The 12,730-nt window shown below is 45.7% G+C and overlaps 1 non-coding gene across 1 annotated transcript; it reads left to right on the top strand.

Moving 5' to 3' along the window:
* Positions 1-7,013: 7,013 nt before the first annotated feature.
* LOC134960956 (U2 spliceosomal RNA) lies at positions 7,014-7,210 on the top strand. Its single transcript, XR_010187834.1, has one exon. It is a non-coding gene; the product is annotated as a U2 spliceosomal RNA (small nuclear RNA).
* Positions 7,211-12,730: the final 5,520 nt, after the last annotated feature.

Genomic DNA, 12,730 nt, shown 5'->3' with positions numbered 1-12,730 from the left:
GGTAACGAGGTGGAATTCAACCCTCTATATGCTTCAGAGGTTGGAGGAGCAGCAAAAGGCCATTCAAGCCTATACAACTGAGCACGATATAGGAGGTGGAATGCACCTGTCTCAAGCGCAGTGGAGAATGATTTCAACGTTGTGCAAGGTTCTGCAACCTTTTGAACTTGCCACACGTGAAGTCAGTTCAGACACTGCCAGCCTGAGTCAGGTCATTCCCCTCATCAGGCTTTTGCAGAAGAAGCTGGAGACATTGAAGGAGGAGCTAACACAGAGCGATTCCGCTAGGCATGTGGGACTTGTGGATGGAGCCCTTAATTCGCTTAACAAGGATTCACGGGTGGTCAATCTGTTGAAATCAGAGCACTACATTTTGTCCACCGTGCTCGATCCTAGATTTAAAACCTACCTTGGATCTCTCTTTCCGGCAGACACAAGTCTGCTGGGGTTCAAAGAACTGCTGGTGACAAAATTGTCAAGTCAAGCAGAACGCGACCTGTCAACATCTCCTCCTTCACATTCTCCCGCAACTAGGGGTGCGAGGAAAAGGCTCAGAATTCCGAGCCTACCCGCTGGCGGTGATGCAGGGCAGTCTGGAGCGACTGCTGATGCTGACATCTGGTCCGGACTGAAGGACCTGACAACGATTACGGACATGTCGTCTACTGTCACTGCATATGATTCTCTCCCCATTGAAAGAATGGTGGAGGATTATATGAGTGACCGCATCCAAGTAGGCACGTCAGACAGTCCGTACTTATACTGGCAGCAAAAGAGGCAATTTGGAGGCCCTTGCACAAACTGGCTTTATTCTACCTAAGTTGCCCTCCCACAAGTGTGTACTCCGAAAGAGTGTTTAGTGCCGCCGCTCACCTTGTCAGCAATCGGCGTACGAGGTTACATCCAGAAAATGTGGAGAAGATGATGTTCATTAAAATGAATTATAATCAATTCCTCCGTGGAGACATTGACCAGCAGCAATTGCCTCCACAAAGTACACAGGGAGCTGAGATGGTGGATTCCAGTGGGGACGAATTGATAATCTGTGAGGAGGGGGATGTACACGGTGATATATCGGAGGATGATGATGAGGTGGACATCTTGCCTCTGTAGAGCCAGTTTGTGCAAGGAGAGATTAATTGCTTCTTTTTTGGTGGGGGTCCAAACCAACCCGTCATTTCAGTCACAGTCGTGTGGCAGACCCTGTCACTGAAATGATGGGTTGGTTAAAGTGTGCATGTCCTGTTTATACAACATAAGGGTGGGTGGGAGGGCCCAAGGACAATTCCATCTTGCACCTCTTTTTTCTTTCATTTTTCTTTGCGTCATGTGCTGTTTGGGGAGTAGTTTTTTGAAGGGCCATCCTGCGTGACACTGCAGTGCCACTCCTAGATGGGCCAGGTGTTTGTGTCGGCCACTTGGGTCGCTGAGCTTAGTCATCCAGCGACCTCGGTGCAAATTTTAGGACTAAAAATAATATTGTGAGGTGTTCAGAATAGACTGAAAATGAGTGGAAATTATGATTATTGAGGTTAATAATACTTTGGGATCAAAATGACCCCCAAATTCTATGATTTAAGCTGTTTTTTAGGTTTTTTTTAAAAAAACACCCGAATCCAAAACACACCCGAATCCGACAAAAAAAATTCGGTGAGGTTTTGCCAAAACGCGTTCGAACCCAAAACACGGCCGCGGAACCGAACCCAAAACCAAAACACAAAACCCGAAAAATTTCCGGTGCTCATCACTAATACACACCCACCACACACACACACACACACACACACACACACACACACACACACACACCATATACACACATACACACACACACACACACACACACACACACACATACCCACCCACCATATATACAAACACACACTTCTCTCTCACTCCTCCACTTACCTAAGCCAGTCTGCCTCTGTACAGCAGCCTGGTCCATGTAGCTCCGCCCCTTCTGTCCTGTTTAGCCCTGCCCCTTCCGTCCCGTGAAGCTCCGCCCCTTTCCGTCCTGTACACAGCCGCTGTCACACAGGTGAGGGGAGGGGAGGGAGGAGGCTTTTAATGCTGCAGGCGCTGCTGCCAGTGACTGTCATACAGTGACAGACACAGCAGCAGCAGGGGGGACAGGACAGCGCAGCAGGGAAGGGATGCAGAGCAGGGAAAGCGCCTCTCCGTCCTAGCGCCTCCCTGCACTGCATCCCTTCGCTGAGCGGGTAGCGCCGGGCCTGCCCTCCTCCCCCTCCAGGGTCGGACTGGACCACAGGGGAACAGGGGAAACCACTGGTGGGCCCTACTGCCTGTGGGCCCTCCTCCTCCTCTAGGGATCAAGTTCCAGCCAATCCTAGTGCACTGGATTTATGCATTATACATATGTTATTATTATTATTATTATTACATTTTATTTATAAGGCGCCACATGTGTTTCGCAGCGCCGTACAAAGGACAGTACAGGGGACAAAACATTGCATTACAGTAAATAAATAACAGACAGATAGAGTACAGGTAACAGAGCACCACACATTCTCAAGACATAGTACAGCTAAGATGTAAGTATTGAGGGAGTGATCATCGTACTACTAGAGGCTGGTGGTCATAGATGGAGATGAGCCTTTACTAGCAGGATAAAAATGGTCGTTTAGTAGGGGAGAGCTGTGAGTGAAATGTGTTGAGACGAGGGCTTAGATAACAAGAGGAAAGAGGGCCCTGCTCTGATGAGCTAACAATCTATTGGGGAGGGGCGACAGACAGATGACAAGAGGTGCAGGCAAGCGGGAGGTAGCCTGATGGCAGTATGCAAGCAAAGCTGAGATGTTCACGGCATGAGGCAGGGGGTGGAGGCGCGGCTTCAGCTCTGGGTTATGCATTAGAAGGGTACGCTTTGATGAATAGGTGGGTTTTTAGAGCCCGTTTGAAGCTTTGCAAGGTTGGGGAGAGTCTAATGGAGCGGGGGAGTGCGTTCCACTGAAGGGGTGCAGCACGTGCAAAATCCTGAACTCGTGCATGGGAAGCAGTGACCAGGGCGGTGGAGAGGCGACGGTCATCAGTCGACCGTAGGGGGCGGGAGGGAGTATGAAGGGAAAGGAGGTTGGAGATGTAGGGAGCAGTGAAATTAGAGATGGCCTTGTATGTGAGGGTGAGGAGTTTGAAGAGGATTCTGTAGGGGAATGGGAGCCAGTGTAGATTTTGTTGAAGGGGAGTGGCAGATGTGGTGCGGCGGGAGAGGAAGATAAGCCTAGCTGCGGAGTTCAGGACAGATTGGAGGGGAGCAAGATGGGAGCAAGCGAGGCCAGTGAGGAGGACATTGCAGTAATCAAGTCGTGAGATGACCAGTGAGTGGATGATGAGTTTAGTTGCACTCTGGGAGAGATATGGCCTGATACGAGCAATGTTGCGTAGCTGGAAACGACAGGATTGTGCCAGAGCTTGGATGTGGGGTGCAAAGGAGAGGCATTATACTTCACAATAATTTGGTTTATTATATATTTACCAAGGGTCACAGAACATGTAATGGTTAGCCAAACCTCTGTGGTGGCTGGCCATGCCCCCACTGGAACCTGGCTACACCTTTAAGCATAGGCCCCTACACCAGCATTCCCCCGGTGGGCCCTTCATGCCCCAGTCCGACACTGACCCTCTCCCCCCTCTTGCATGCTAAGTGGGAGATAAGTTACTGGTTGCATATATTGTTTCGGCCGTAATTGTTTGAGCAGTAATACGAAGTAGCAACCGATTCATCCCACCCGGTTGCTAACAAAATGATGCAGGTTTACTACTGTTGGAAACCTGCTGCATGTGTATTATGGACCCTATTCAGTAAGGATTGCAATCCTGTGCCTCGCATGTTGGGGGCCGCCAATCGCAGGGCAAGGCCGCCCAGCATGCTAACTGCCGCCTCCCCATCTGCAACCTGCACTAATTGCGATTGCGCTGCAATTAGTGCGCGGTCACAGAAATTAGCGAAGCCTGCCTGTGCAGGAGGCCCGCCGCCATCTCTTTGATCGGAGCGGCTGCGTGTGATGTCACGCAGCCGCACCAATAACGCTGCCGCCACGCCCCCATTCGGAAGCCACCGCCCCCGCAAAGCTCCATCTCCGCCTTGGAAACGGAGCGTTGATGCCCCGCAAACGCCTCTGCCTGTCAATCGGGCAGAGGCGTTTGCAAATACCGCAGTAAATGAATTCTGTGATTTGCGATCCAACCTGAATGAGCACAAAATATACTAAGCCTATATTGTTTCAAATACCTACAATTGTCTACGTTGAATACGTTGGATTCTGTAGGCCTGAGCCTCCTACTACATTAAAGGGCAGTACGGATGGTTTAATGGTTAGCATTACTGCCTCACAGCACTGATGGTCGATTCCCACCATGGCCCTAACTATGTGGAGTTGATATATTCTCCCCGATCTTGAATGGAGGTACTCCGGTTTCCTCCCACACTGTAAAAGATACTAGCTCCTAGCCTCCTAACAGAAGTTTGACTCTATTTCAGTCAGGCACTTATAGACAAAAGGTGTTGGCTATAATAAACAAACAGGTTCACAGAATACTGTAAGCCACTGCTCAGCGGAGTTAACCTTGCTCTGTTTGTCTGTATAGGTACCCTATTATAGGCACTATGGCCAGCGGACTGTACAACAGTGCAGTCACTTACTCTGTATTATCCTTAGACAGGTGGGTATGTTCAGGATTATAGTAAAACTTACACTGCTCGTGATACCTTTGTCGGAAATCTGGGTATCCACCTTCTCACGTCGTGTGTACCTATGCCTACTGTACAACATTATAACATCTGTATTACTGTTCATTCGTAGCCGCAGTCAGACAAGGGATATTCTTCCCTTCTAGGAGTCCATTCTCTTACCCATAGTGGTGTATACACTGTTACTGTTCACTATAGCTATACTAACTCTACCTCCGCACCCTCCAGACTGAGTGGCCAGACTTACAAATATGATTATGACTTTCTACAGTACTTGAGTCCGGACCCGGCCATCGCCTACTGTATGTCAGGGATCTTCAGTATCTTGGTGAATATCCTCAGAGACACTATGGGCTGTGAGGAATATAAGTGATCATCCCACTCCAATATCCTCTGTCACTGATAATATCCGAGGTGTGGTATGGCAACACTTCACCACAGGTATTGTGTGACATAAGATAATACAAATGTTCACTTTCACACTTACTGGGGCTATATGTGTGGTTCTATGTATCCTACTATTCTGTTGTACTCTGCAAATTGCACATCCCTCAGTCGCTGTCACTCTTTACTATCACTATCTTACTACACTGTTATATGGGTCCATTTACATAAATATCATAGCGACATGTAATCATAGCCTTATGAACGCACTTCCATAGGGAGAGGCCATTAGCATTGGCTGTATGCCACACTGGTCTTTTGTATCTAGATATAATTTCAAAATCACCATACACAGGTGGTAATTCTAGTTACAGGTCTGTATCCTGGGGTCTGCTCTCTGTTCAAGTTGTGTCTAGCCTGGGAGAGTTATCTTCTCCTCTCATGTGCGTAGGTGACATTATTCTAACTACTGTATGTGGGCTGTTGTTATTCTGGGAAACATAGAAGGTGGTCTATTCTAAAACCATACCTCTTTTTGTTGTCACTTTTGTGGACCAACATTTTTTGTCAGTTTTGTCTACACAGGATGCCCTTTTCTACTATGATAGTTTTAGACCACTGATCAGGACATACACAGTAGGGTCTCGATCAACTACGCCAAGACTTTAGACTCTACGGTCTGACGCGTTCACCACAGGTCAGTTCCTCTTCAAAGTGTCCATGGCTTTTTGGTCATTTGCAGGTAAGGATTTCCTTAATTTTGTATGCAGTTTCTCTACCACAGGGTCTCTGATTCTATTTAAGGGAAGTGGACAATACTATACTGGTGACTCATATAGTGGCCATCGCCGTTTACATATAGTTATGGGTTTGTTGGTGTTTTTGTATGCAGAATTCTATACGTGGTCTGGCCATTATCTCCAGACTCACTATAGAAGCCGATTATGGTAACCGTGACATCAGGTGGTCAGTTCCCTTGTTTTCCTCTATTCTCCAATATGATGAAGAGTAATTGGTTTACTACGATTCTGCACTAGATTGAGAAATAACGCACCAGGTGTAGATCACAGGACAAACAATAACAAAGACAGGGCGCTTTTGTGTTCCCAATGAGTCTGACTACTATGCAACAGTGAGTTTGATCTGCAGGTCGTGGGTTCTACAATTCTGCAAGCTGCTCTTGGCATGTTCTTTTGCTACGTGTCATTGTGGGAGGTTGGTCTTACTATATTCGTCCTTGACTCTTGCCTCACTCATACGACAGGTGCACAAGACAGGGTTTCCTGGTTATGAATGAGGGCTGTAATCACCTTCCTCCTTGCTATCCCCTTATTTTCTCCTATAAGGAGGTTCTGATCACCTGGGAGGGATTCTACGTCTAGTCCTAGGTTCTCACTTGTTTTTCTTTCTAGTCTTTTTGCTAGTATTCGAGAAGGTTTTTTTCCACTCAGTCCACACTTGTACAGTATGTCACAGTCACTCAGTCAGGAAATTTTTCCATTACCTCTTCAACTGCTGGGTTTTAGGTCAGAGTGAAAACTTCATGTTCTTTCTACTGTGAGCGAGCGCACTAAAACAGCGGTTCATCCCCTTTATACAACAGTTTCTCCTATGCAGCAGACTTACCTCGGGGTCTGGTAGTCCTGGATTTTCCAGTATATCCTCAAACCATTGAAGTACTCCTTCAAGCTCTGGGTTGGCTTACTGAGTTTGGTACTAGATCCTGCGGTATCTTCTTGAGGTCAGCCTGTGACTGTTATCTTGACAGCAGGAATGTTTTGTTCCAGGAAACCTGTTGGAGCCATGTTCCTGATGCTCGATGTTCTCCTAGTGGCTCCTTTTCCTTTTGATTTAGATCAGTCCAGGAGAGAGTAATATGCTGGTCTTTGACTAGGTTTACTAATGCAGTTGGTAACTGCCCATTGTTTCTTGCTCCTGTGGCTAAGATCTGGCTAAGATCAGATGTGGTGTCTGTACTTCTCAGTTTACTATCTGAAACGACCCTCTCCGGTTGCCATTTCCTAAATGGATATTTAGAACACGGAGGAGGAAGCAGTATTTGCTCTGTCCACTCCACACCTTGACATGATGTTGCCGTACTTCCAGGAAGTATCTGGATGTGGTTAGCCGTCTTTGCGTATCTCGTATTGTTTCATGCATAAATAATCTTATTGTGATTATCATTTCCCCAACTGAAGCTGGTCTGCGCCTAAGTGGTCCCCTTTTAGACAGCTCCATATAGCTTTTTTCTGTCAGTGTATTTGCTAGTCGGCTTTCCTTTGCTCTGTCGCTACCTGTTCTGGGTATTCTCTGGTGGGCTGCCAGGTGGGGTGTTTCTGCTTCTCAATTTTTCTCTGTGACTTTTTGGTCCACGGTCGCTTATTGGTCTGTTCTACAGTTGCCCAGGATGAACCATCCTGGCCATTTGTAGAACAGACCAATAAGTAACCGTGGACCAAAAAATCACAGAGAAAATTGCTTTCTTCTTGATTACGGCAGGTCTCTGGTTCAACTCGCCTTGTTCTTGGGGGTATTGGAAACTTCCCTGTTTGTTGCTACAGGTTTTTTGCATGTGGTTTCCTTGGTGACTACTGTTTCAAACCTTTGCAACCATTGTACACTTGGACCGTAGGGTTCTGCTATTTCTCAGCGCCTTCCCACCTGGGCGGTTAACGTTGGGACGTCCCCATTGTATATATGCTCCAGTGTCCCCTAGTAGATGATGGAAAAAAATAGTATTTTGGTACTTACCAATAAATCCCTTTCTCCGATTTCATAGGGGACACTAGACGCCCTACCGTTGCTCTTCCTTACGGCTGAATTTCCTGGTCCTTGCAGCTGCTTATCGGTTGTCTGCAGCATCTTGGTTGTTGCAGTTTTTCTTGCTCAGTCTTCGAGCATTTTGCTTAGTTGGTTCCTCCTTTCATTCTCTCTTTCTCTGTTGTCTCTGTCCTCCGTCTCCTCCCGGCTCGGTTAATGTAAATTGGGGCTTAGAGGAGTATAGAGGGGGAGGAGCCAGCTACACTTCCTGAAAATAATTAAAGGGCCAGGCTCCACTGATCCACCCATCTATACCCCATTGTATATGCTCCAGTACCCCCTATGGAATCAGAAAGGGATTTATCGGTAAGTACAAAAATCCTATTTTTAAGTATAAACAGGTGTGTGGGTGTATCAGAGTGTGAAAAGTATTGGATGCAAGGACAGTGCAACAAAGAACAAACATAAACTGAAAAAAATGGGAAGTTAAGTAACATAGTCCTAGAAATTTGGATTAGGTCTGGCAATTATCCAAACCTTGGTGACAAAAGGACTAATGCTGTTAAAAAATGTTTTGTAGATTCCTAGAAATGTGCGCCAAAGCAGCCTATGTGGCGTGCCTCTTCCTCAGAAATAGGTGTCACTGTCACCGTACCCCAGACAAGAACTGTGCAAAATGTGGTATGAGGAAATGGCACAATCATGGGCGCTGTACACTTAAAATATATATATCATAAGTGAACAAAAAGTAAAAAATGTGAAAAGAATAAATAAATACGTTCCTCCGATGTCGATCTTCGTTTCCTGTGTACTTCTTATATTGTTCTTTTCACTCATTTCAAGTGTCCATATATCATGTAAAAAAATAATAATAAAAGAACATTGTGTAATATTGTCTTTGTGAATAAGTAACACTGTGACAAATTTATCTATTTCCTGAAGAATAAAGCGTACCCTACTCACAAAAAAAAAAAGAGTGACCTGTGTCTGAATAGATTCAATATTGGGCAAGGGCATGGGACTATCCTGCACCCCAATAGGTGCTTCTACAGGGAACACATTGTCCATGTCCTTAGTCAGTATCATGTGATGTATAGGTCTTGGCTAAGTTGGCTTACACACTCCTAAGAGATGGAGCCTGTAGCGCTCATACAAATCACCAATTGTACCTCATAGCTGTTGGGCCTGTTAGAAGATCCCTGCATAGTCTCTACTCAACAGGGGTCTGGATGTGAACGGTCAGTTCAGGGGACAACATTCTTAAGCAATCAGATGTTTTATCATGAGTGGCTTTGAGTAGCAATCTTGACCAACTTGTAGTCTAAGTTTGAACTGTTTTTCTTCAGAGCTTCCCTGACTCATCTTAGTGGACTTCAGTACCATATCACTGTCCACACTGCCTTTTAAACTCCTTACCCTCACATCATCATTTGGCCTTTCTTAATGGACCTCCTCACCCTCCCATGTGAGTGGACACTTACTTGACCTGATCTTCACTCACCATTGTGATATATCAGACTTTACCAATACCCCACTGCCTGTGTCTGACCAGCATCTTCTTTTAACTTATCCCTTACTCCTTCTCCAACTCGAATCCCTACCCCCCCCAAAAGCTTACATCGCCAAGCATGAGGCTAATGGCACTATGTCCTTGTCCTCCCTACTCAACTCACTTTTCTCCCAATTGTCTCTCCCTCATGCCCTTATCAAGCTGTGTCTCAATGCAATGTCTCCCTTACTTCTGCTCCAGCGGTCATTACTCACCTTTCAAATCCAGGCCTCAACCTTGGTATTCCAAATGCACCAGATACCTGCAAAAGGAGTTCATGATCTGCTGAGCAAAAGTGGAGGAAATGATGCTCCAATACAGACTTCCTCCATTTCAAATGTATGCTCTCAATCTACAGTACTGCCCTTTATCTTTCTAAACAGTCTTATTTTTAAGATCCTCATCTCCTCCCAACCCTCCAAGACCTGTCATCTCTTTGCCACATTCAGCTCCTTCCTCTACCACCTCCTCTCTTCTCCCCTCCTCACTCTCTGCCCCTGATCATGCCACCCACTTCACATCTAAAAAATAGAACCTATACATCAGGACATCACATCCCACCAGACCCAATTCAACCTACCTCCTTCTTTCACAGCCTATCTCTCCCCATCTTCTTCATCCATTTTTCAACTTTGACCTCCTTCACCACAGTTTCTGGTGATAAAGTCATAGCCCTAACCAGTCATCACGCTTGACCCTATCCCTTAAGGACTTCTCTATGCTCTCTTTCTTGTTGCCATTTCCAATCTTGATCATCTCTTCAATCTCTTCCTCTCTGCAGGCACCGTCCTCTTTGCATTCAAGCATGCTCTTGTCTCTCCCATGCATAAAAAAACACCTTTTTATCCTGACACGCTAACTACAACTGAATCTCTCTCCTCCTTGCCTCCAACTTCCTTGAGTGGATTGATTACAACCACCACACTACCTTTCCTTTTTCCCACTCCCCGCTTGATCAATTTCAGTCAGGCTTTCTTCACAGAAACTGCCCTCACTAAATAAAGAAATTACCTTTTCTTGCAACCAAATCCAGGGTTCACTAATCTCTGTTAATTCTTCATGACCTCTCTGCAGCTTTTGACACCATGGGCCAACCTCTCCACCTGCAAATCTTTCCCTTCCTCAGTCTATGTGATAGTCTCCTCTCCTGGCTGTCTTACCTCTCTGACTGTTTTTTCTCTGTCTCCTCTCATGACTCTACACCCCCCCTCTTCTGCTATCAGCAGGAGTATCCCAAGGTTTTGTCTCTGGACCTGTTCTATTCTTCATTTATACATCGTCTTTAGGGAAGATGATAAGCTCCTTTTGCCTCCAATATAATCTCTATGCTTATAACACTCAGATCTAACTCTCCTCCCCTGTCCTTCCCCCTCTCACCTCACTCATATCTCCAACTGTCTCTCTGCTATTTCCTCCTGAATTTCCCAGCACTTTCTTCAACTTTCCATGTCTAAGACTGAGCTGATAATCTTCCCACCCTCCTTAATCACTTCATCTGCCTCAATTTAATTATCTGTTGACAGCACCACCATCTTCTCTAGTCTTGGAATTATCCTTGACTTCTCACTCTTCTTCAAACTTCACATCCAGTACCTTTGCATTCCTGCCATTTACATTTCAGAAAAATCTCCAGGATCAGAACCTTTTCTGACCCTGGAGACAACTTAGATCCTCATCCACTCATTGGTCATCTCTGGATTTCTGTAACCTCCTCTAATCTGGCATCCCTGTCTCCCACTTCTTTCCACTCCAATCTGTCCTCAATGCTGCTACCCAGCTCATATTCCTCTCCAAATGTACTACATCTGCCTCCTCTCTCCTACATCCCTACACCGGCTCCACTTTCTCTTCAGAACCCAATTCAAACTCATCACACTCACAAAGCCCTCACCCAATCCTCTCCTAATTACAATCCTGACTTCATCTCACTTCACACTTCCACCTGTCCTGTTTGTCACGGACCTAGCTGAACTTTATGCTGTATCCAATGAGGCTTCAGAAACTGGTGTAGGTTTGATGTTTGTCGGGAGGAAACAGGGAGGTCGCAGGTAGTTTCTCCTCATAGGAGTAATGTTGAGATGAGAAGACCGGACTGGAGCCGAATGATGACCGGACTGGAACCGGTTGGTGATCGGACTGGAACCGACAGGTGGCCGGAGTGGAACCGGATGGTGACCGTACTGGAACCGGATGGTGGCCGGACTGTAACTGGCAGGTACACTGAATACTAATATGGTGTGTGTATTCTGGCGCGGTTTAAAGTGTCAGCCCAATCTCACTCCTCTTGTGATTTGCCCAATCTCAAACCACATACAATAATGGGTGCTCCTAGACAGTGATCTATTCGTGTTTTTATTGCGTCCTCCTGTTACCATCCAAATCTTGAAGGTATAGTACAAGGGTGTTACCTGGGTGGAAGTCCGGAATTCGCCTATGTCAGTCTCATTTCATCTGACCCACCTTTTGTATATATACCTTGTGATGGTAATATATAAGGAGAAATTTTTATGTAATTTTTAAATACTGTGACAATAAACAAGCTTTTTTGGAAAAAGACGGCTTCAGTCATATCCATTTTAAAGAAACCGCTACATGAGGATACCCACACTCCAAGAAAGTGAGTGTGGTACGTTCAATTGAACAAATTTCGTTTTAACTTCATTGTCCTTTATTCATGAATTGATAAAAGATACCTTGATATGTATGCTGTTACACTTTTTTAAGTGAGTTTTGGTACGTTTATCCTTGAATGAAAAGGTGGTGAGGAACTATCTCTTTCTCAGCTATCAAGATTTCCACTACACAGGGTTCTCTTTCCCGTTGGAGAAGTCACTGGAGTCATCTATATCATTTTATAACAAACATTACTACACATTGTGTGCCCCTTTCCCATTCTTGTTTCCTATGTACTTCACGTTGGAGATTTATCTGAACTGAAAAGAAAAAAATTCATTATACACATTGGAAGTGAAAGAAATTCATATTGATACCAGCTCGTCGAGATTTCATGTGATGTATATATAATTATTTATATGCTCTGTTTTGTTTTAATTATTTAGTATCGCCTTTATGTAACTGGCAGGTGACTAGACTGGAACCGGATGGCGACCGGGCTGTAACCAGATGGGAACCGGACTGGAACCGGATGGGAACTGGACTGAAAACTGGATGGGAACCAGACTGGAACCGGCAGGAGCAGAACCGTGTGGAACCACAGTAATAATCCGGGCTGAAACTGGAGCAGCAGAACCAGGTGGAACCGGTGTAATGCACTGAGCTGGAGAACCAGGAGCAGGCAGGAGCACATGCACTAAGAGTACTAGTCCAGA

Source organism: Pseudophryne corroboree, chromosome 1 (genome assembly GCF_028390025.1).
Source record: "Pseudophryne corroboree isolate aPseCor3 chromosome 1, aPseCor3.hap2, whole genome shotgun sequence".
In the NCBI taxonomy this organism is placed as follows: domain Eukaryota; kingdom Metazoa; phylum Chordata; class Amphibia; order Anura; family Myobatrachidae; genus Pseudophryne; species Pseudophryne corroboree.
The sequence above is the reverse complement of the archived record's forward strand: the minus strand, read 5'-3'. Positions and strand labels throughout refer to the sequence as shown.